This window comes from Lynx rufus, unplaced genomic scaffold (assembly GCF_022079265.1).
Source record: "Lynx rufus isolate CCGP_SWC_20201006 ecotype Redwood Valley unplaced genomic scaffold, mLynRuf1.p SCAF_8, whole genome shotgun sequence".
NCBI lineage: Eukaryota > Metazoa > Chordata > Mammalia > Carnivora > Felidae > Lynx > Lynx rufus.
The window spans coordinates 114,039,474-114,063,367 of NW_025814896.1; the positions used below are offsets into that span (position 1 = coordinate 114,039,474).

A 23,894-nucleotide genomic window follows, 5' to 3' on the forward strand; every position below is an offset into this window, starting at 1 on the left:
CAAAACCTGGGAGACACAACCTTAGCAAGTGGTCAATATTATTATCACCAGTGATACCATGGTCTCTATCATCTACCTCCTCATTTGAAGAGATGAGAAAGGCACTTCACCGTTGCAGTATTTTTCTCCCAAACCCATAAGTCCATCTCATCGTGAAAAAACACTGATAAACCCAAATTGGGTGACATACCACAAAATACTTTCAGAAGTGTCAAGGTTTAGAAAAAACAAAAGAAAAATGAAAAACTGTAACATATTACAGGATATTGAGGAAACAGGACAACCAAGTGCCAAGTGATAATATCCTGGACCAGATTTGGACCAGAAAAAGGACATTAGTGAAAAAAGTGGTGAAATCAGAATAAAAGCTATAGTTTAGTTAACAGCAGTTCACCGATGTTAATTTCTTAGTTTTGACAAATTTAACATGGTTGACCAATATATGAACATTAAGAGAAACTCTTAATCAGTACATTAAAATGAACTTAAATCATCTTAAGCACCAGTGTGAAAGGTATATGCAAAGCTCATCCTTGCAACTTTTCCGTAAATCTAAAGTTATTCCAAAATAAAGTTTGTATAATATTAATAAATCAAAATACCTGCATCAAATTTACTACAGGGTAACTCATACTCTGTATTAACTCACTGAAATAAAATATGCCAATAATACAAGGAATTTTGAAATATACTGAATAAATATTTTAGCATCTTGTAGATATTCCCAGAAGAAAAATCATTTGAAGAGATTCAGAATTGTTACCTGTTTCTATGGTAACTCATGATTTTGTGGAATTATAAAGAAAATCCTCTGCAAGGATTTTCTATAAAAGAAACCCCACTCCCCTATGCAAGAGGTATCTACTAGGCACACCTTCCCCCACCTGCAACTCCAAGCCCAAACTGTAAAGGAGAGGAGAAAAGGATACAGAAGAGAATAAGCAAGTCAACAGTCTTGTGGGAAACTGGGTCTTTCTGAAGGTCAAACAAGGAAAGACAGTTCCATTGAACCTCTTGTTGAATTAGGGATTTCCCACCACACAGGGAGATTGGTGACTGTTCCCCAGACAGGTGTCTGCTTACACAATGCACTGAGGGATCTGCGCCCCTTCCCCCACACCTGTTGGAACAGGAGAGAAGAACACACACAACTGGGCAGAATGGAGATGGTGGCTATAAGGCAAACAGCCTGCTTGTCCATCAGTGTGGGCCAAAGTAGCGTGAGCTTCCCATGAGTCAAGGGGAGGTCACAGAAACTCAGTGGAGCAGTGACAAAGTATTATGTTTGCCCGTGTTTTGTTTTGTTTTGTTTTTTTCCTTACTGGACCCACAGAGAGACTCCATTTCCCAGCCTTCCTTAGATTTAGGTTAGGACCACTAAGTTCTCCCCATGAGAATGTGAGTGAAAGAACTACTCAACTTCCTGTCACAGGAATATTGTATGGCATATGATTAGATCAAAAAAAAAAATCATAAAAAAAAAAAAAAAGCATGGATGTGAATCTCCAAGAGCTCTCTTTCTCCATCCCTCTCCCCGCTCTTTCCTACTTTCTCCTTAACTCAGAGTTCGAAATGAAGAACCACAAGATGAGGAGTCACAAAAAATGGAATCCACTGGGCCTTTGATTCACTATTGGAGAAGAGCTGCCATAGCGAGTCACTTGTTCCACGCTAGACTGTGATATAAATACATTAAGTTATTGAGATTGTGACAGCAAAACTTAGCCTCTCCTAAAGATAATTAAGGATTAAATCCTAATTAAATACAGCTTGAGCTTTCTTGTGAGTATCCTACCCAAGATGGTTGCCCATTGACATCACCACTGGACATCTGCCTCTTATACCCATCCTCGAAAAAGTAGACCATGTACCACTTCCTCCTTCTAGTCCTTCTGGCCCAACGATAAGGGGGAAAATGGAGGAGGAGGAGTAATTCAATAGGAGACTGGAATTTCAAAAGTGAAAGCAATCCAAAAAATCATGGAATCCATTAACAAAGCTGTTTTCTAAAATAACACTTAGAAAAAAAGACATTTATTGTTAGTATCTCAATAAGCTAATTTCCCTTAGCATGTCTTTTCTGTTTTGTCCTACAACTTGGCTCTACATAAGACAACATAAGTTTATTGTCAAAAAACTGGTTTGACAGGGGCACCTGGGTGGCTCAGTCAGTTAGTGTCTAACTTTGGCTCAGGTCTTGATCTTGTGGTTGGTGAGTCCGAGCCCCACATCGGGCTCTGTGTTGACAGCTCAGAGCCTGGAGCATACTCTGGATTCTGTGTCTCCCTCTCTTTCTCTACCCCTCCCCAGCTCATGCTCTGTCTCTGTCTCTCAAAAATAAATATTAATCGCTTTTCGGCCTTTTGGCTAAGATCAAGTGTAGTGTCTGTTCTTATCAGTTCAAAAATAAATATTAAAAAAAAATTTTTTTTAAACTGGTCTGACAAATGGTAAATCTGGTTTTTGACTTTCTCACATAATATTAGACATTAGCTATTTGGGGTTCTTTAAACCCATTTCTCCCAGATTTCAATAAGGGGGGGTTTTGCTTATTTTTGCCAAAATTTTCCCATTCACTCTTAGACAATGTTTAAATATGCTTAAAGACCCTAGTTTAATTTTAGCTAGATGATACAAACATTAAAAATAGTTCACAGAGGGGCGCCTGGGTGGCTCAGTCGGTTGGGCGGCCGACTTCGGCTCAGGTCATGATCTCGCGGTCCGTGAGTTCGAGCCCCGCGTCAGGCTCTGTGCTGACAGCTCGGAGCCTGGAACCTGTTTCAGATTCTGTGTCTCCCTCTCTCTGACACTCCCCCGTTCATGCTGTGTCTCTCTCTGTCTCAAAAATAAATAAACGTTAAAAAAAAAAAATTAAAAAAAAAATAGTTCACAGAAGTGAACAGTAGCAAACACCTCTTTCAAAGAATCAACGTTACTAAAGCTTTTTCACCTTAAGTTTTCCCAAATACCACACGTGCATGTATCAGTCAATTTTGAAATGGGAGAGCTCATGTATCAGAGTTCCAATAGCACAGCCCTCTAGTGCACACCCAGAGACCTGCTGTGTTCCTGGCTGAAGTTTCATGGTTCTTGACAGACAAGCACAAGGAAGTCCTCACCAGCCTGTCACACAGGTGTGAGACCAGGCTGCACCCCTAACAATCACTTGGGTAAAATTGGAACTCCAAGCTTTGTACATACATGTTTAAAATTCAAACAGCTTATGCAAACCATGAATCGATATTCAAGTAAAACTTGAAAAGAGACTGTATCATTTAAAAAGGAAATGAAAATATGTGCCCAATTCTTTGGGTTCTCCATTTCCTGGGGAGAGTTGATAGCTTTCTAGGATTGAGATTGTTGGAAGCCTAAGAGATGGAGCAAGATGTGGGAGCAGAAATCAACTGCCTTTTTTTTCCTTCTTAAGTTTAAGCACGTGCGTGGGGAGGGGCAGAGAGAGGAAAAACAGAATCCCAAGTAGGCTCCACGCCGACAGCATGAACCCAACACAGGGCTCGATCTGACAAACCATGAGCCAAAATCGAGAGTCGGATGCTTCACAACAGAGCCACCCAGGTGCCCCTCGACTGCCGTTTTATTACAAGGCACCAGCTGTCCAGGCCCCGTTGCACACCATGCACAAGGCCAAGGCTGCAAACCCACCACAGCCTTGCCCATGTCACACAACTTGGCAACACAAGCTTTGAAAACCCGGGCACAGTCTAGCCGGCAAATGAATCATCACAACACCCAGCTCTGAATGGTACAGTTATTTCACAGGCCCATTCTAGAAAATTCCCCATCTCAGAGAGGGCAGCACCACCACAGTTAGGATGGGACGGCTCCCCCAACTGCCTCTCCATTCTCAGAAGGCTTTTGAAGTTGTTTTATTTTTTTTAACGTTTATTCATTTTTTGAGAGAGACAAAATGTGAGCAGGGGAGGGGCAGAGAGAGAGGGAGACATAGAATCCGAAGCAGGCTCCAGGCTCTGAGCTGTCAGCCCAGAGCCGGACTCAGGGCTTGAATTCTTGAACCGCGAGATCATGACCCGAGATGAAGTCCTGGGTGCTCAACCGACTGAGCCACCCAGGGGCCCCAAGAGCTTTGCGGTTTCTAACAGCACTTTTTCCAGCACTCCCCCATCCTTAACTCAGCCTTGACCATCACACCATGACGAATGACCACGCTCACTTTCCAGCTGAGGAAACCTCACCAAGAAGCCTAAGGATTTGCCCAGATGATAAAGCTGGTGTCGAACAAAGTAGAAACCTGAAGCCAAATCTTCTTTCTGAGTCTAGGGCCTTCCCCCCAGGACGTAAGCTCTGCCACATCACCTGGACAACAGTCAGGTGACAATACAGGTTCAGAGACATCATCTCCATGACCTTATATGCAGGACAACCTCTCTTCGTTGAGTCCCTGTCAAAAGGTAAAAGGTAGCACCTCAGTCTTTCCCCACCCGACCTGGAATAAAATGGGAGATTCCAGAAGCCAAAGACAAGTCACCTGCACACTGGCTATCCGCAAGTGTTCAAATCCCTTAACCATTACGTGTACTCTAAAAATATACAGGACTCCAACTGTTAAAAAAATGGAGGGTGGATAAGGTAGGACAGGCGTCTGGCTGACTCAGTCAGTAGAGCATGCAACTCTTGATCTCAGGGTTGAGTTCAAGCCCCATGTTGGGCACAGACCTTACTGCAAAAAAAAATGGGGGATAAGAGAAAATCCTGAAGCCAGCCAGGTCTCCAAACCCACAAGCTAGATGATGTGCAGATTTCTTCTAACTTTGCTGTAACATTTCTGATCGATGTTCTAAAGCTGCACCAGCACTGGCTAATGAGCACTGAACACATGGTTAATCCCAACCGAGGCGTTGTAAGTATAAACCAAACAGTCGTTTTTAAAACTCAGCATGGGAGGGAAAAAAATCTCATTAATATTTTATATTGATTACACAATGAAATGGTATTTGGATATTTTTAGTTAAATAATGTTATTGAATAACTTCATCTGTTTTACCTTTTAGTGTAACTACTAGCAAATTTAAAATTAGACATGTGGCTCACATTCTATTACTATTGGACAGTGCTGTTCTGAAGACAGAATTCATGATCAAAACCGTTTCTGCCAGAGATGGAAACCCAAACAGGCCAGGCAGAGAGCCTCCGCAAGGCATTTCCTCCCGTCCTCCAGGGTGCCAGGACCTCGCCAGCAGGACATGGTCCTGCCTCCTTCAGTAGGACCACACCCTCCCCACAGCCCAACTCAGGCAGTGCAAATGAACAGACCCCCCCCCCCCCCCGCTCAGTCCCCCAGGAATGCCGCCAGTCCTTCTTCCTCCCCCACCACTGAGGCTACCATTCCAGGGCGCAAGAGACTCGAATCCCTGAAACATCCCCCAGTCCCACAGAGACCAGGATGATTTCGTAAGAAAGATCCCAGCGGGTCTCCTTCTATGGACCACTGGCCTCCCAACTTTCAGAATCATGTACCGTATCAGGGGCACCTGGGTGGCTCAGTTGGTTCAGCATCCAACTTCAGCTCAGGTCATGATCTCATGGTTCATAAGTTTGAGCCCCGCATCAGGGTCTGTGCTGACAGCTCAGAGCCTGGAATCTGCTTCAGATTCTGTGTCTCCCTCGCTCTCTGCCCCTCCCCCACTCACACACACACACACACACACACACACACACACACTCTCTCTCTCTCTCTCTCTCTCTCTCTCTCTCTCTCTTTCTCTCTCTCTCTCTCCCTCTCAAAAATAAACATTTAAAAAAAATTAAGAATCATATACCTACCAGAAAAAAAAAAAAAAAAACTTTAGTCCAACCCCCAATACACACTCCCTACTGCATTTACAGGCACATTTAACACATACTCAAAAATATAAATTTAGAAGGCAGGGATAAAGATGAAATTAAGAAATTCAAAACTAATTCTGTTATTCTTAATCCTTTTTTTTTCCACTAAAAACACTTCTTCTTTCAATGACTCTGCCACCAAATGTGTTTCATTTGGTTTTTTTGTTTTGTTTTGTTTTCTTAAATCTCAGTTTAACACCTTATGATACAATCAAACCTTTGAAATGCTCTAAGGACAGTGTATTTCAATATCTACTTCCACTATCTGGTCTAGCTTAAAAAAGACACCTCACATAGACACCTGGGTCCAAACAGCAGAACTATTCTTAAAGTCTTAATTCTCCAGTTTCAGTCTCCTACACTAATTATTCAAAGGCTTCTTTACTAAAATTAGGAACTTTCCATTTTCCCTTTCAGTCAGTTGGTCTTGCAAACTAATTGGAAAATGTTCCATTTTGACAAAAATCTTCACTGAGTTTGAAACCCTTTGCATGATTTTAGTTGAAGATTTTCAAGTATAAAGGAATGAGTTTACATGACACAACAGCTACCGCTTTCCGCAATGAAAATCGTTTAGCAATCAAAGTGTGTCCATACACTTATTTTCTAGGTGTCCTTTCTGTAGCACAAGATCGTTAAAAGAAAACACCTACTTCCTTATTCATTAACTTATCATCTCTATTTTGGAAGCAGATTATATGCATTCGTTTTTCAAGTACCTGCGGGGCAGCAATACGACAGCCAAGTATCACTTGAAAGGCCAAAATGCCTGCCTTTACAAGAACAATTCCTAATCCGTCTTCAACAACTCCTTTAGGTAATCTGCTCCCATTAGTTTCTGTGGTACCAAAGATTATAAGGATCACTCCCCATGCCACTGTAATGTGCTGTAAGATTTTCTGACTACTTAAGATGCTGTAATCTGGAAATCTACTTAATCGGGTAGAGATAAACCTCCATACAGAGTCAGTCGCCCTTGTCAGCAGAGCCCACGCTCTTCTCTCGAAATGCCCCGGGGCTGCCGACCTTCATGCACCGAAGGAACCAGGGCAATGTGCAGACTGACTATTATGTAAAGTACAGTTCCTACCGTTAGACAGAAGTAAATATAAGCAGAACGTCTACTGCTTTGTTTTCTTGCATCCCAGTGGAATATCTTCTACAGGTCTGGAGTGTGAGCACCTTACTTTTGGAAAGTGCTGCTACAGACATCAATGGGTCAGGCCAAGATTTTCACTGTCAAAGCTACTTCTAACCCAGTTACTCGTAGAACCGACAATATTGTTCTTCTCCAGGAGGATTCTGGAAGACAGGTATTGCACTGCAAAATCTTTTCACGGTTCTGGTTCTGTCTTTCCTGCCAGCACTTGGCTGTACCCTAAGGAATGGGTTCAATTACGGTCATACACCTCCTTCTTCTAAATAAATGCTCAATCTCTTTCCACCAACACCACTCGCCACCTGCAATCCTCAGCTGCTTCTCAATTCCTGACTGCTTTTTTGTTCTCTTTACCACCCTTCTGAATCCACCACTCCCAGATGGTGCCTGGTAACTACGGTCCGTAACTTATTCAGGGTTCACTCCTTGTAGTTTAAAAACAGAAAATTGTTTTTTTCCTTTAACAATCCTACTTAATAAGAAGTCCAAGTACACCTTTCCTTCTGAACATTTAGAAAATTATTTTTAAGAAATGAAGCAAAAATTTATACATTGAATCCAGAGTCTATGAATCAGTAGAATCACATGACCTTTGCCCCTTTGCCTGCTCTACAACACACCTGGCCATCCACCACCAGATACATTTTCCAAACCAGCATTTCACCCATGAGGCATTTTCAACCCCACTTACATCTATCCCCCCCTCCACCCGCCCCCCGACAGGAATACTCCAGGTGAAGCATGCTCGGCCCAATTTCTCCTTATACTTCCTCCCCTTTTGGCCTATCAACTACTACTCACCCATCCACAGCCAACACCTGCCACCCCAGCCTGAGCAGCTGTCTTGCTTCATGCTCTGCTTAAAGGGCCCTTATCTTCCAGCAATGTTTTACCCTGTTTTGTCTTCTCCAACAAACAGCATGGTATAGTGCATAAATTCAGCCCACCCTGGTAGCTGGGTTTATTTTCTAATAAACAGTATAGCTTTATATACACACACACACACACACACACATATATATATATATACACATATACATATATGTGCATACATATATACATAAATAATTATAATGACATAATCGGGAACACACATTATCTGGGGTACTTTTAATACATGAAGAAAGTTTTTTCTTGATCAATGGTTAATTATGTCAGGAAGGGAATCAAAGCTGCTCCTCCAAGAGCAGAAAAGACTCTGGGCTCAATCCCACTACTTTAATGTATACCTAGTATCATCTGACGCAGGACTTCCTGCCGTAATATTTTCAAGCTGAGACAAGAGCGTGGGCAAGGCCATTCCCACAGCCAATGTGCCAACACGCATGCCCTCTGGAACAGAGATTCACTGCCACTGGGAAATATAAGCTTTCCGCGAGCCTCAAAGAAGCCATGTCACCACTCCCCCCAAAAATACACACACCACAATGTGTAGACAACACTGGGGGCTGAGGTCCAAAGCCCTGATGGCCTTGAAACCCTAGGACAAGACACCTGGTTGGTTTTTCCAATGTCACAGGGCCTGCAGGTCAGGTGACAAGCAACGAGTGCTTCAGCCTCACAGATTCCTTCCCAGAAGTTCACATATAAGCCAAAGGGTAGTTTGGTTTAAAGAAAAAACCATAGGGGCGCCTGGGTGGCGCAGTCGGTTAAGCGTCCGACTTCAGCCAGGTCACGATCTCGCGGTCCGTGAGTTCGAGCCCCGCGTCGGGCTCTGGGCTGATGGCTCAGAGCCTGGAGCCTGTTTCCGATTCTGTGTCTCCCTCTCTCTCTGCCCCTCCCCCGTTCATGCTCTGTCTCTCTCTGTCCCAAAAATAAATAAACGTTGAAAAAAAAAATTTTTTTTTTTAAAAATAAAGAAAAAACCATAGGGGCGCCTGGATGGCGCAGTCGGTTAAGCGTCCGACTTCAGCCAGGTCACGATCTCGCGGTCCGTGAGTTCGAGCCCCGCGTCGGGCTCTGGGCTGATGGCTCAGAGCCTGGAGCCTGTTTCCGATTCTGTGTCTCCCTCTCTCTCTGCCCCTCCCCCGTTCATGCTCTGTCTCTCTCTGTCCCAAAAACAAATAAACGTTGAAAAAAAAATTTTTTTTTTAAAAAATAAAGAAAAAACCATTAACGTACCAGTACAGATGCTGAAAATACATACCTATTGTCACTATCTAGGGGTAAATTCTTACCCTTCCTTAAAGTATTCAGTATTTGCTCACTCTAGGTTACAAAATAATGTGACCTCATTGCCCAGTGGTAGCAACCTCTCACTGGTTCAGCCTCACCCAGTTCTGGGCAGAAAAGGATGGACAGTTCTTCTTGTTGTTCAACCGCTTTTTTCAGAGTAAACCATCCCTTTGGCATTTCTAACCCTCCCAGCTTCCACTGGCAGCCAAACAAACCCCTGTTTGCCTTTTAAGACTGAGGATCAAAATCCCTCCTGTGCATTCTGGCTCTTTCCTCTCTCTCCCTTTTTTCTGTCCTCCTGTTTCAAAACCACACTGAGGAAAGCACATCCTCACTGCTCCTGCCCCCGTCGGAACGAAAGTCCATCTTAGTTTTCCTTGGCAACCACTCCTAGAGCATCTTCTTTGAAGCACTTTATAAAGTGTTTATATCAAATGCCCTGAAAAACCTAATTAACAAATCCCTGAAAAGGAAGTCCTGTTAAAGGGGGAAAAAAAAACAAAAAAGAAGTCATAACAAGAAAGCAAACAGCCCAATTAAAAACATGGCAAAAGAACCAAAGACACTTCAAAGGAAATCTACAGATGGCAAATAAGCACGTGAAAACATCCTCAGCACTTTTAATCCAGCGAAGTTTGTCATAAAACCACAGTGAGCTACTGCTATATGTCCATTAGAATTGCAAAGAAAAACCTGACACTACTAAGTGCTGGTAAGGATGTACAGCTATTAGAACTTTCACACACTACTGGGAAGAATACAAAATGGGGTGGTTGCCGTGAAAAACAGTCTGGCGGCTTCTTACACAGTAAAACATGCACTTGCCAAATGACCCTCAGCCAGCTATCATCGGAGAGCCATCTAGCTAGATCAGACTAGATCCAGAGGAAACGGTGAATGCACGACTCCGAATGACAACCTACCAGCTGTGTGAAGTGGCCTGGTGGTCACAAACTCATGATCATTTTTTAAGGTCAGACAGGTTTGTGTTCAAGGTCTGATTCTCACTTACTAGCTGTCACTGTGGCAGGCTATGTTTCTAAAACTAGTTTTCCTACATTCAACAAAACTAAAAGGCAACCAACGGAATGGGAAAAGATATTTGCAAATGACATATCGGACAAAGGGCTAGAATCCAAAATCTATAAAGAGCTCACCAAACTCCACACCCAAAAAACAAATAATCCAGTGAAGAAATGGGCAGAAAACATGAATAGACACTTCTCTAAAGAAGACATCCGGATGGCCAACAGGCACATGAAAAGATGCTCAACATTGCTCCTTATCAGGGAAATACAAATCAAAACCACACTCAGATATCACCTCACACCAGTCAGAGTGGCCAAAATGAACAAATCAGGAGACTATAGATGCTGGGAAGGATGTGGAGAAACGGGAACGCCCTTGCACTGTTGGTGGGAATGCAAACTGGTAAAGCCACTCTGGAAAACAGTGTGGAGGTTCCTCAAAACATTAAAAATAGACCTACCCTATAACCCAGCAATAGCACTGTTAGGAATTTACCCAAGGGATACAGGAGTACTGATGCATAGGGGCACTTGTACCCCAATGTTTATAGCAGCACTCTCAACAATAGCCAAATTGTAGAAAAAGCCTAAATGCCCATCAACTGATGAATGGATAAAGAAATTGTGGTTTATATACACAATGGAGTACTACATGGCAATGAGAAAGAATGAAATATGGCCCTTTGTAGCAACATGGATGGAACTGGAGAGTGTGATGCTAAGTGAAATAAGCCATACAGAGAAAGACAGATACCATATGTTTTCACTCTTATGTGGATCCTGAGAAACTTGACAGAAACCCATGGGGGAGGGGAAGAAAAAAAAAAAAAAAAGAGGTTAGAGTGGGAGAGAGCCAAAGCAGAAGAGACTCTTAAAAACTGAGAACAAATTGAGGGTTGATGGGGGGTGGGAGGGAGGGGAGGGTAGGTGATGAGCATTGAAGAGGGCATCTTTTGGGATGTGCACTGGAAAAAAAAAAAAAAAGGGATGTGCACTGGGTGTTGTATGGAAACCAATTTGACGATAAACTTCATAAATAAATAAATAAATAAATAAATAAATAAATAAATAAGTAAGTAAATAAATAAATAAATAAATAACTAGTTTTCCTAATTTGTACAAAAAGGGTGTTAATGATGGGGCTGCTGCAAGGCAGCCTGACAGCCAACTGAGAGGTACCACCAGTACAGTGTTTTCTCCGTAAAACTGCTCATATTCTTATAGAGCAGATGGCAGAGACACAGTCCTGGGCACCCTCACCTCCCCTGTTAAGTGCAGCTCTACCCAGTAACCCCTTGACAATTCAGCACTAAAAGAATAACCTCCAGGGCCACCTGGGTGGCTCAGTCATTCAAACGTCTGATTCTTGATTTCGGCTCAGGTCGTGTTCTCACCATTTGTGAATTCAAGTCACACATCGGACTCTGAGCCAACAGTGCAGGGCCTGCTTAGGATTCTCATTCTCTTTCTCTCTCTCTCTCTCTCTCTCTCTCTCTCTCTCTCTCTCTCTCTCCCCCCCTCCCTCTCTGCCCCTCCCCCACTCATGCTGTCTCTGTCTCTCTGAAAATAAATAAATAATCTTGAAAATTAAAAAGAATAACCTCCAGGACAGCAGGCAACCTTGCCCCACACTACAGCTGGCTCTGACTGCTCCATGTCTCTGCTATACCATCACGGTTTGAACATCGCCCCTGTCACAAGACCATGTGTGCAGAACACCTGACATGTTGTGAACACTGCATGTTATGAATAAATGCTGGCTATCATCAGAGTTCTTGGGAAGCTCTTAGAAAAATGGATTGCATCCCACAATTCTAGGGAGGATCTGTCAGGTGGAGGTGAGAGAAAATAAGTGTGGAGCTGAGAAAGAGCCTGGGAGAGGTCAGGTGAGGAAACTGGCCCACGTGGTGGGGGAGGCATCAGCCAGAGAAGAGCGAAGAACAGGGCTGAGCAAGTGGTGGATAGGTCCCTATCATGGAGGGTCTTAACAAAGAGTTTAGGTTTGATGGAGAAGGAAATGGTAAATCATTCCTCTTTCAACTCCCAGAGCACCTGCAAAACCTCTCCCCTTATCTTTATCACAAGGAAACAGTATCCTGTGTGTGTGTGTGTGTGTGTGTGTGTGTGTGCGCGCGCACACGCACAGGCCTTCTACTAAACTGTGAGCTCCTTAACAGCACGTAAAGGTCTCTGTTCCTAAACATGTGACCAGGAAGCACTCCCTGGAGCTGGAGTTCACAATACCCACTGCTCCAAACCTCAGTCTACACCCATCCTCCAATCCCCTGTGAACCCCCTCTGCCTGACAGGCCCCATCCTGCTTGCAGATCCTCAAGCACTCCTGACTATCACCTCCTGTAATCAGTACTCATAATCACAAACCCAAGTCGAGCCTTGAGGTAACCCACAGCTCATTTTCTTCCAAGAAATGAAAGAGAGGAGAGGACAACTTTTTAGATCTGTCTTCTACTCTAGCTGCACTTCAGTCACCGCTTCTGTACTCCAAAACCTGTCTTGTTAGATCTCTTATCTGATCTCTCCTTGAGAACATAACAGAATAGAAGAGAGAATAAGAGTATAGAGCTTTTCCAATCTAAAAGCTCAACTTCAAGCAACCATAGTCTGTCTTTCCTCACCCCAGAATCTGCCCTTCCAAGCTTATTATCACTCCAGGTTTGATAATGACATACTAAACTAATGGTTATCTAATTCCAACCCAGATTCCTGAAAAAGAAATAATATGGGACCAAAAAAAAAAAAAAAGTAATTTCATTCACTTCCTCAATTTAATTTAATTGCCTATGATTATATTATTATACCCCCCCACACACACACAAACATAACATGTAATTTCTCAATGACTTAGACAAGTCTGGGATTAGAAATGGTCAGCCAAAGATATACTTGATCTCAATTTCGGTTAGAAGGATGTTTTATTTGGTGTCCTGATATTTTTGGCAATGCTCTAAAGGCTGCCAAGTTTACAGGTGGCCACTACAACAGAAGACTCTGAAACAGCATTAAAAGATCGCAATTCAAACCCAAGACAACAGCATGCTCAAAACAGATATATCATTTCCATTACTAGGCAGGTATACTAATTCAGGAGTTCTAATGGCTTAAGAAAATATGTATTGATGGGGCTTCCACTCTCCCTTCTAACAGCAGCTATGTTTTGCTTTCCGCCACAGGAGAAGCAACAAGTATGTATCTACCCTTTTCCTACCCCAAATCACTATCCCTCTCCACCTCTCTTGAAATGAAGAGAACTTCAATTTACTCGCAAACCCTAAAGGAGACAAGTGGGATTAGAAGACACAAAAGCCAATTTAATTTCTGCATATACTCATCAGTACTCTCCAAGTGCACGTTTGCTAAAGCTGAAGAATGCCAAGGTGAAACTAGTGAGCAAAACAAAGCAAGAGGAGACAAGGTTTAATAACGAGGATGGGCACAAAAAGACAAAGAGCAGGAGGCAAAGCCCAGAGCAGGGTATCGCGGTCAGGATGCCAAGGAAAAATATGGGGAAAGCTGCCTCAGAGTAGAATCCTGCTGATCCCTCGGGCTCACTGGCCATTTAGTTGAAAGAGCTCCCCAAAAAGAGGGTTTTCATAAGACTTCTCATGCTCCAAATGACAAGGAGAAGAAAGCATGAATCTCTCCAAAGACCTGGAGTCTAGTTACTCAGCTGTGACATGAGGTCCTCGCAGCACAAGGAACCTTATGCTTTATCCTCCAACTATGAGGTTTCTAATTTCTCAGAATGAAAAGTCTTTAAAATAAATTACTTCTGGCAAAACAAAGGGTTAGATGTGCAGAGAAAATCTGCCAGTATCACACAACTAAAATTGCTGGACAAAATATCAAACTATGGTCGAGCTGGCATGCGAGTACGAGAAACTCTCAGGGGCCAGGAACAACCAGAGAGCATAGAATCCAGGGAAATGAGTTGGCACCAGAACAGGAATGTGCCCTGGAGGGGCATCTGCCATTTCTGGATGCCTCAATTCCAGGTTTCAGCATGCTGCATGGGGCACAGGGACACACTTGGAAACTGTACAAGGTAACAGATTCCACGTAAAGACCAGAGAGAAATATTTCTAGAAAATGAACCCTACAGAAAAGAAAGAAAAGCACCCTACAGTGGAAACGTGAAGATATGTGGCTACCTCAGCTAGGGCTTTGGCTGAGCATGAAAAGCTATGGTAACAACAAATATGATCTCAGGTGAGAATCACAAGTCCACCTGTGTGCGAGTTCGGCAGTCAGTGACAAAATACCTGAGTGACCAAAACAAAAGCAACTCCACTTTCGGGGCGCCTGGGTGGCGCAGTCGGTTAAGCGTCCGACTTCAGCCAGGCCACGATCTCGCGGTCCGGGAGTTCGAGCCCCGCGTCGGGCTCTGGGCTGATGGCTCAGAGCCTGGAGCCTGTTTCCGATTCTGTGTCTCCCTCTCTCTCTGCCCCTCCCCCGTTCATGCTCTGTCTCTCTCTGTCCCAAAAATAAAAATAAACGTTGAAAAAAAAATTAAAAAAAAAAAAAAAAAGCAACTCCACTTTAGTTACAAAAGTAACTGGCCTGGATGGGTGGTAGGTACCTCCATGAACTTCCCAAAATCGAACACAAAGAACCTCTGTAAGAACATACCTGAAAACTCAGATGTCAGGAATTCTAGCGATAAAATTCCATTGAACATTTACTTGCAACAGAGTAATCACAACAGAAATCACAACATGCACTAGGGGCACTTGTACCCCAATGTTTACAGCAGCACTTTCAACAATAGCCAAATTATGGAAGGAGCCTAAATGTCCATCAACTGATGAATGGATAAAGAAATTGTGGTTTATATACACAATGGAGTACTATGTGGCAATGAGAAAGAGTGAAATATGGCCCTTTGTAGCAACGTGGACGGAACTGGAGAGTGTTACGCTAAGTGAAATAAGTCATACAGAGAAAGATACCGTATGTTTTCAGTCTTATGTGGATCCTGAAAAACTTAACAGAAGACCACGGGAGAGGGGAAGGGGGAAAAAAAAAGTTACAGAGAGGGAAGGAGGCAAACCATAAGAGCCTCTTAAAAAACTGAGACTAAACTGAGGGTTGATGGAGGGTAGGAGGGAGGGGAAAGTGGGTGATGGGCATTGAGGAGGGCACCTGTTGGGATGAGCACTGGGTGTTGTATGGAAACCAATTTGACAATAAATTTCATATATTAGAAAGAAAGAAAAAAGAAATCACAACATGCACAAGGAAATAAGAGAATCAACGCGCACACACACACACACACACACACAACACACACACACACAAATCAAACTGTGGGATCAGTTCAGTAACAACTGTCAATTATTCAACTGGGATTTTAGGATACAGAACGTAACTATATTTAATATACACAGAGACGATGTTTAAATTATGACTGACAAAAGATTAATATAGATTAATAAATCTCTCTAGTCTTGAGAGATTTGAAAAACAAACAGAACTTTCAGACATAAAAAAATAGTAAACATTTGAAAAGGGGAATCCAAAGGGTCCCAGCAGGTATAGCAGGACACAGTTGAGAATTAGTAAACTAGAAGAAATAAATGTCCATGCAGCACAGAGACCAGGAAACACAGGAGATATTAAAAGATACAGGGAACAGAATGAGGTGTAATAGCTGCCTAATCACACTTGTAAAAGGAGGAAACAGGGGAGAAGCAGTGAGTTAAAGACTAAAAATGACTAAGGGACGCCTGAGTGTCTCAGTTGGTTAACCATATGACTCGTTTCAGCTCAGGTCATGATCTCATGGTTCAGGAGTTCGAGTTCCACACTGTCAGTACAGAGCTTGCTTGGGATTTTCTCTCTCTCTCTCTCTCTCTCTCTCTCTCTCTCTCTCTCTCCCCCTCCTGCACATGCACACATGTTCTTGCTCTCTTTCTCTCTTTCTTTCTTTCCGTCCCTCCCTCCCTCTCTCTCTCTCTCAAAATAAATAAATAAACTTTTTAAAAAATGATTTAGGGGGCTCCTGGGTGGCTCAATCGGTTGAGCATCGGACTTCAGCTCAGGTCATGATCTCACAGTTTGTGAGTTCGAGTCCCGTGTCCAGCTCTGTGTTGACAGCTCAGAGCCTGGAGCCTGCTTTGGATTCTGTGTCTCCCTGTCTCTCTGCCCCTCCCCTGCTCATGCTCTGTCTCTCTCTGTCTCTCAATAATAAATAAACATTAATAAAAAAAATGACTGAGAATTTTACAGAAGTATAAACATGAATCCTCACATGCAATTCTAGTAAATTCCAAGCAAGACAAATTTTTAAAATCTAAACAGAAAAGCGATTACCCATAAAGGAACAAGAATCAGAATGACCATCAGCAGATTCATCCACAGTTAACAAGGGAAGCCACAAGACCGTGGCAAAATGGCTTCAAAATACTTAGAAAAAAAAGTAACTGACAAGCTACAACTGCACACCCAGAAAGATTCAATGAAATAAAAAGACCCTCGCCACAAGAATTTCTAAAGGAGGCACTCTAAGAAAAACTGTCCCAAAGAGAATGTCTAAAATGCAAGTAGGAATGGAGAACAGCAGTAACAAAAAAAAAAGGCAAATACATGGGAAAATCTAAAATAAGCACTGACTATATAGAGCAATGATAGATTATCTAATTTTTAGAATTAAAAAAAATTTTTTTTACTTGAAAGTTTGAAAAACAACAGCACAGACTATTATCCTAAGGCCTGATGTTATTTGGTAGGAGGGTAAAAATACTGAGTATCTTTGCCTTTGTTAATTTCAATACAAATTGTTTATTTGAGGTAAACACCTGTGATAATCACGAAGCAGAGAAAGAGAGTATATAATCCAAAATAGTTTGTGGGGAGGGAGGAAAGAATGAGGAGAGGAAGACTAATCAATCTAAAAGAACACACACAAAAAAAATTTTTTAGTACAAATAGAAAGTACAAAATGACACAATAAAAAATGATCCCCTATATGGAAACTACCCAAGTGGTTTTATATGCGAGTTCGACCAAACATCCCATCTTACACAAAATTTTCAAGAACAGACCAGGAATGAACACTCCCCAGCTCATCCTGTTAGGCCAACATAACTTAATACCAAAATCTTATCAAAGCAACATGAGAAAGCAGGATTACACGCCAGCCTCGCTCATGAATACAGATGCAAACTGAAAGTAATGACAGATTTAAAAAAAGACATCAGTGAAGCTTATTATACAAATGCAAGGTTGTTCCAACATTAGCAAGTCGTTCAATCTCCCCATTAGAGAGAAAAGGAAACCGTATGATCAAACCAACAGATCAAATTCAACACGGTAACAGATACCCTCAGCAATCTAGCAATAAAGGGGTGGTCCTTAACTCGATCAAGGTATCTACAAAAAACCTACGGCAAATGGGGTCCCCAATGATGAACAGCTAATGGAACGCCCTTTAAATAAGGGACCACACCCACTACCATGGCTTCTGTGTCACAATGAACTGAAGGCCCCCGCCAGTGCCACAAGGCACAAAAATTAGATGTAAAGATCAGGAAAAGAAATTCATCATCATACATGATGTAATCTCTATGGAAAACGCAAAATATCAGACAATGTACCCTCATAAGTTTAGCAAATTTCAGTGCACAGAAAAACATGAAACCTCATTTCTATAGGAAAGCATGTTTGAAGATGAAGTTTTAGAAAAGATTCCTTACAACAGTAGGTAGGAATACTGGAGCAGTAAGATGTCATAAAAGATGTGAAAGATCATGAAAATTATTTAATAAGTATTCAAGAACATTTCAGATGACCTAAATAAAATGAAAGGACATTGCATTTATGGATAGGAAGAGTCAGTATCAAAAAGAGGCATATTCATCTCAAAATTATATATGGGCTCAATCAATTTCAATCAAAATGCTAGCCAGCTTTTGTTGGTTTTTTTGTTGTTGTTGTTTCTTAAGTGACAAGCCGATTCTACATTCATGTGGAAACATAGCTAAAGAACAAAGAGGAAGGATTTGCCTACCAAATCTTGTTATACAATTATCATACTTCAAGTATTGGCTGAAGGACAGAGATGAATGCACGAGAATAGAGAATCCAGAAACAGACACACATCTATTTAGAGGTTTGCATAGCAAAGTGTTCATTTTGACAGCACATAGACTAGGAGTCTGCATATGACAGCGAAGGTATCAGTTTTGGGGGACAGGGAGGAATTAGTCAATAAGTAAGACAGTTAGTTATCCACATGGAAAATAAACTAAATCACAGCACGCTCAATTCCAGGTGTGTTAAACAAATGTGAAAGGAAAATAAGAAAACTACCTGAGGACAATGCAGTAGGGAAGGATGATTCTAGAACAAGATAACACAGTAAGAGAAAAACATTGATCGATTTGCCCAAGATGAGTGGTTTTGAGCTTTGACAAGAGCTCACTGTAAAAAAGGTTTCTCATCTCTCTCTTCCAGCCATCCAAGATGCGGAAAGAAAGAAGGTGGCTGGGGCACCAGCCATTCGTTGTAAAGCAGTAAGAGGACAAGAAAGTGGTCATTCCCTTGTTTGAGAAAAGGCCCAAGAATTCTGGCATCAGACAGGACACACAGCCCAAAGGGGACTTCACCTGATTTGTCAAATGACCCCACTACATCCAGCTGCAGCAGCAAAGGGCTATTCTCTCGAAGGGTCTAAATGTGCTACCCACCACTCACCAGTTCACACAGGCCTTGGACCACCAAACAGCTACTCAACCACTTAAGCTGGCCCACAAATATAGACCAGAGAGACCAAGCAGGAGAAGCAACAGATTATTGGCCCCGGGCAGAGAAGAAAGCTGCCAGCAAAGGGGATGTCCCCACTAACAGGCTGTCTGTCCTGCAAGGTGGAGTTAATATGGTCACCACCATGATGGAAAACAAGAAGGCTCAGCGGGGAGCAATAGCACATGCTGCGGATCCGACGAGCTGGGTTTGTCTCCCTGGCTGTCCTGTGTCCTAAGATGGGGGTTCCCTACTGCATCATCAAGCGGAAGGCCAGGCTGGGGCATCTGGTCTACAGGAAGACCAGCAGCACTGTCAACTTCACAGAGGCTAACTTGGAAGACAAAGAAGCTCTGGCTAAACTGGAGAAGCCATCAAGGTCGATTTCAAAGACAGATATGATGAGATCCACCGTCACTAGGGAGGTAACGTCCTGGGCCCGAAGTCGGTGGCTTTCATGGCCAAGTTGGGAAAGGCAAAGGCTGAAGAACCGGCCACCAAAGCGGACTGCGTGTGTGCTGTTCCATTTTCTGTACAGAGAATCAGTTCTTTTTTAGACAATGTCTGCCACATAGCAGAGTGTGTCTTGAAAACAAAAGTCTTCTGAAACAAAACTTAACTTTAATATTGATATTTTATTCCATTGTGTAAAAACTCTTAAAAATGATTCTTCTGTGAATGGTCATCACAACAAAATGGTCATCGCAACACTGGAATAGCAAAACCCTGGAAACTCATATGCCCTACATCAGGAGAGTGGATATATAAATTGTGGTATATTCATATAATGGGACACTATAAAAAAGAAAAGTAAATGAAGCCCAGGTACAAAGCATCAGGATCATTGTTGGTTCTCAAAGCATGGCTCCAAGACCAACAGCATTAGCATCACCCTTAAGTTTGTTAACCAAGCAAACTCTCCTTCCCGAGACTAAGGTGGGGGGTGGAGGGTGGGGGACCAGCAAGTCAGGTTTTAGAAGTCATCCAGGTGGCTCAGACGAGTTTGAGAGCCACTATTATGGATGAAGGTAACACGTAAGCAAGAAAAGCTAGTCTCAGAAGAATACAAACAATAGATTTATTGAAAAGTGAAAAACTGCTAACCAAAATAACAGTGTTCAGAAGTACTGAAAAATATAATAAAGCTATTTTTAAAAAAGCAGAAAATGGGGCACTTGGGTGGCTCAGACATTAAAGCTTCTGACTTTGGATTTTGGCTCAGGTCATGGTCTCGCAGTTGGTGAGTGCGAGCCCCGCATCAGGCTCTGCACTACTGGTGTGGAGCCTGCTTGGGATTCATATCATTCATTCATTCATTCTCTCTCCCTCTCTCTCTCTCTCTCTCTCTCTCTCTCTCTCTCTGCGCCTCTCCCAAGTGCACTCATTCACCCTCGCTCAGTTTTTCTCTCTCAAAAGAAACAAACTTTAAAAAAAAGTTTTATAAATTAATAAAAAAATTAAAAAGCAGAAAACGATTAATACAGGTTACTTTGTGGAAGAAAGAGGGTAAAGTACGGAGAAGGGTCACAGAGAGAGCCTCTAACGACGACAGTGTTTTGTTTCTTCCGCTAGGCAGTGGGTATGAGAATCTGGGTTTGCCATCATTCGCCTTGATGCGTGCGTTGAAAATTATAGCCTTTTGTATGCAATACACTTTCTAAAAAAATTTTTTAAGTGGCACCAGAAAAGGGGAAAACTTAAGAACATATAAAAAATTATGAACATAAAGTAGCATAGCCCATATGAACTCATTTCTAACAACAGGCATAGGAAAACTAGCGTGCATAGCAAGTGCTAAATATTTATAGACTATTAAATGCTTAAATGTTTACAGCGATTCAGTCTTCTTCATTTTTCTGTTCCCTCAAATTTTTCCACACTGCATAACAATCCAAAAAGAAAAGTTTTATGTAAAGAGTATAACAATTCCCAAATTAATTCAGTGCCCACCTTACTATCACTCCCATCTTTAAACTGAGTCTCTTTACCAGACTTGAAATCCAAATCTTGACTAAACACCCAGTACAGACTAGGAGAAGACAATGGTTTTCAATTCTGGTCTCAAGAAGAATTTTTCTTGTCCAATTTTCCACAAATTCTTTCATGAAACTCTATTCAATTTTGTGCATTTGTCAGACCTCTGCATCGTTTTCTAGTCAAAAGTGACTTTTTTTTTTTTAATGTTTATTTTTGAGAGAGACAGAATGTAAAAGGGGAGGGGCAGAGAGAGAGGGAGACACAGAGTCCGAAGCAGGCTCCAGGCTCTGAGCTGTCAGCACAGAGCCAGCTGCGGGCCTTAGACTCATGAACCGTAAGATCATGACCTGAGTTGAAGTCAGACACTTCACCAACTGAGCCACCCAGGTGACCCAGAAGTGATTTTTTTTTAAGTGGAAGCAAAATAAGTCATATATATGTGTCAGTATTAAGTCCATACAACAAAACCTCTTATAAACCATGCAGGGACTGCCTCAAAAAACTCATTTGTTTTTCATTTATTTTCTCCACTAGCAGTGTGCTGCTAAAATCACGGGAATAAAAGCGTTGCTCGTGTGAATTAATCCCTATCCATTTGCAACAAGGTGGGGGGAACCAAAGGGTCGGCTTCGGCATCCAAAGAAAGGCAATTATGCACGATGAGCAAAGGAGGTGGTTCAAGGCCGTACTGCCAAGAAATGACATATTCCAGTGGATGCAAACCACCCTCTTCAAATTTTGGCATCCTGTGGTATAAAAATAAAACCGGAGTTCATTGAAAAGCAAAGCTTGCCACCTGCTGCCCAATGGCATAATCGTAAAAGTTCAAACTGCATTCACATTTTCAAATGAAATCCATTTATGAATTGATTGGTGTGGGTGTTTGCATTGTCTAGATTCATTCATTAGGTTGGTGTTTTTTAAAGAAAGAATATCAGCCCCCAAGTTTTTAAACCAGGCACTATTTCAAACCTTTTATATAATCAACTATAGCCAGTGTGCTTAAAACCAAAAGAAAAAAAGGGAAAAAGGAAAAAAACCCACTTTCAGACTATTATGCATGTTGTGTATATAATAAATTGAACAAACCGCATTTGCGTCTATGATAGTATCCAGACCAGGGAAGAATGCCTTTGAAAACGCGCCAGCACCGTCCTACACTTCCCTGTCATCATTCTAGAGGATGTGAAATGCTAAATCCATTTTCTGATCCATGCAGACTTTCAAATGCAAACATTAATACTTTAACGGAGTTTAAATGTGTATAAACATAATAGTTTATAACTACTATGTTTATACACATTTCAATTACACAATTTTAAGCAGCAGTCCAGCTAACCGAAAAGGAAAAACTTGCCAGCATGTCACCATTGTTTTGTCAACCCCAAACACTGAAGCTTTCAAAGATCTTAATTATTAACAGTGATGAGCGTTTTTATCGCTTAAATGTTTCTAGTATTCTTTTTCACTTGAATTGATTCTAAAAAAAATCTGAGAAGTAAAAGCATTTTTAGCCTTTTTTTTTTCCTTAAGAGCCAAACCTTCAAATTTTGCCTCATTTTCCAACTCTATAGATTCGTGTATCTGCGTCACCATCCCCTTGAAAACAAACTCAAGGGGCGCCTGGGTGGCACAGTCAGTTGAGCATCCGACTTGATTTTGGCTCGGCACACGATTCCAAAGTCATGGGATGGAGCCCTGCATCAGGCTCCATGCTTAGTGTGTAGCCTGCTTGGGATTCTCTCTCTCTTTCCCTCCGCCCCTCTCCCTCACTTGTTCTCTCTACCTCTCTCTAAAAAAAAAATAAATCAAATAAAAAGAAACTCAAAACACTCCTAGGAAAAAGAATACCATCTGAGAGGAAGATGTCCCATCCCAAGCTGAAACAGGAGACAGAAGGTGTAGTGACTGTTCCATACGCTCTTCTGCCCAGGAAGCTAGGCAAGTGTGCAATCCTTGGGAGCTTTATGGCAAAAGCCTCATCACATCACAGTGGTAACTCCCGATGTGAGTACCCTTTGAAATAAAGCTTTAAAGGCTTTCACCAGCAGGAACCGGTCCATATACAAAATAGCACCAGACCCTAGCTGAAGTTTCTCGGTTGTCTGGGAACTACTATAATGCAGACAATAAAAGAATAACTCATTTTCAAGACAGATGGCACCATAATATTGCACTATATTCTATGGAGTGTTTTCTTCCCCAACACTAGAGGCAGCGTTTCCATACAAAAGGAAGCCTGTCCAGCTGCAGCCAGCTAGCTTTCAGATACTACTGTTTCTGTGAAATATCACACACACACAAAATGCTCTTTTTTTTCTTCAAAAACTCTACAGGAGCTATGAATTCAGACACTATTACTGCTCGGTGTTCCTGATCAGGCAAAATCTCTTTCCCAGCTCTCATGTAGGTGCCCACAACTGAAATGTTTTGCGTGTGTAAGGCTTGTTAGGGTTTGGTTAGATCTTCCTGAGCACTATGCCTGCAAGTCAGAATGGTGCCTGGTGCGAGGATACAGCACATAAATCATGTGATAAATTAATTTTAGGCCTGTTAACACCAGAACTGGACTTTGAAGGAACAGGACAAATATCACTTAACACCAGTAGAAGGAATAGCCTTACATATGCTTTGTCCTAAAAAATACAGCTCTCTACTAAAAAAAAAACCCACAAAATGCAACTAACTACTCATTCTAGAAATCAGAGAAAAGGAGGAAAGAAACAGAACAGGTACAGGCTATTTGCTGAAATTAAAGAATTATTTCCTTGAGCCACCAACACAGTTACCTGGCCCATAGTAAGCACTCAATAAATACCTGTGAGATTGAAGGTTCCAAGTCCTTTCTTTTGGTTTCTTGTCAAAGACTTCCTAGTAAACTGGAATGAAAATCCTTATAGGTTTTTTCCCCAAATTTTTATTTAAATTCC

General features: G+C 42.0%; 1 protein-coding gene and 1 pseudogene across 4 annotated transcripts in view; one reads left to right on the forward strand and one right to left on the reverse strand.

The window, feature by feature from the left end:
* The window catches only part of LTBP1 (latent transforming growth factor beta binding protein 1), a 406,918-nt gene that overhangs the window by 318,951 nt on the left and 64,073 nt on the right, over positions 1 to 23,894 (reverse strand). The window lies entirely within an intron of this gene.
* On the forward strand, positions 2,348 to 2,473 carry LOC124504500 (uncharacterized; annotated as a pseudogene).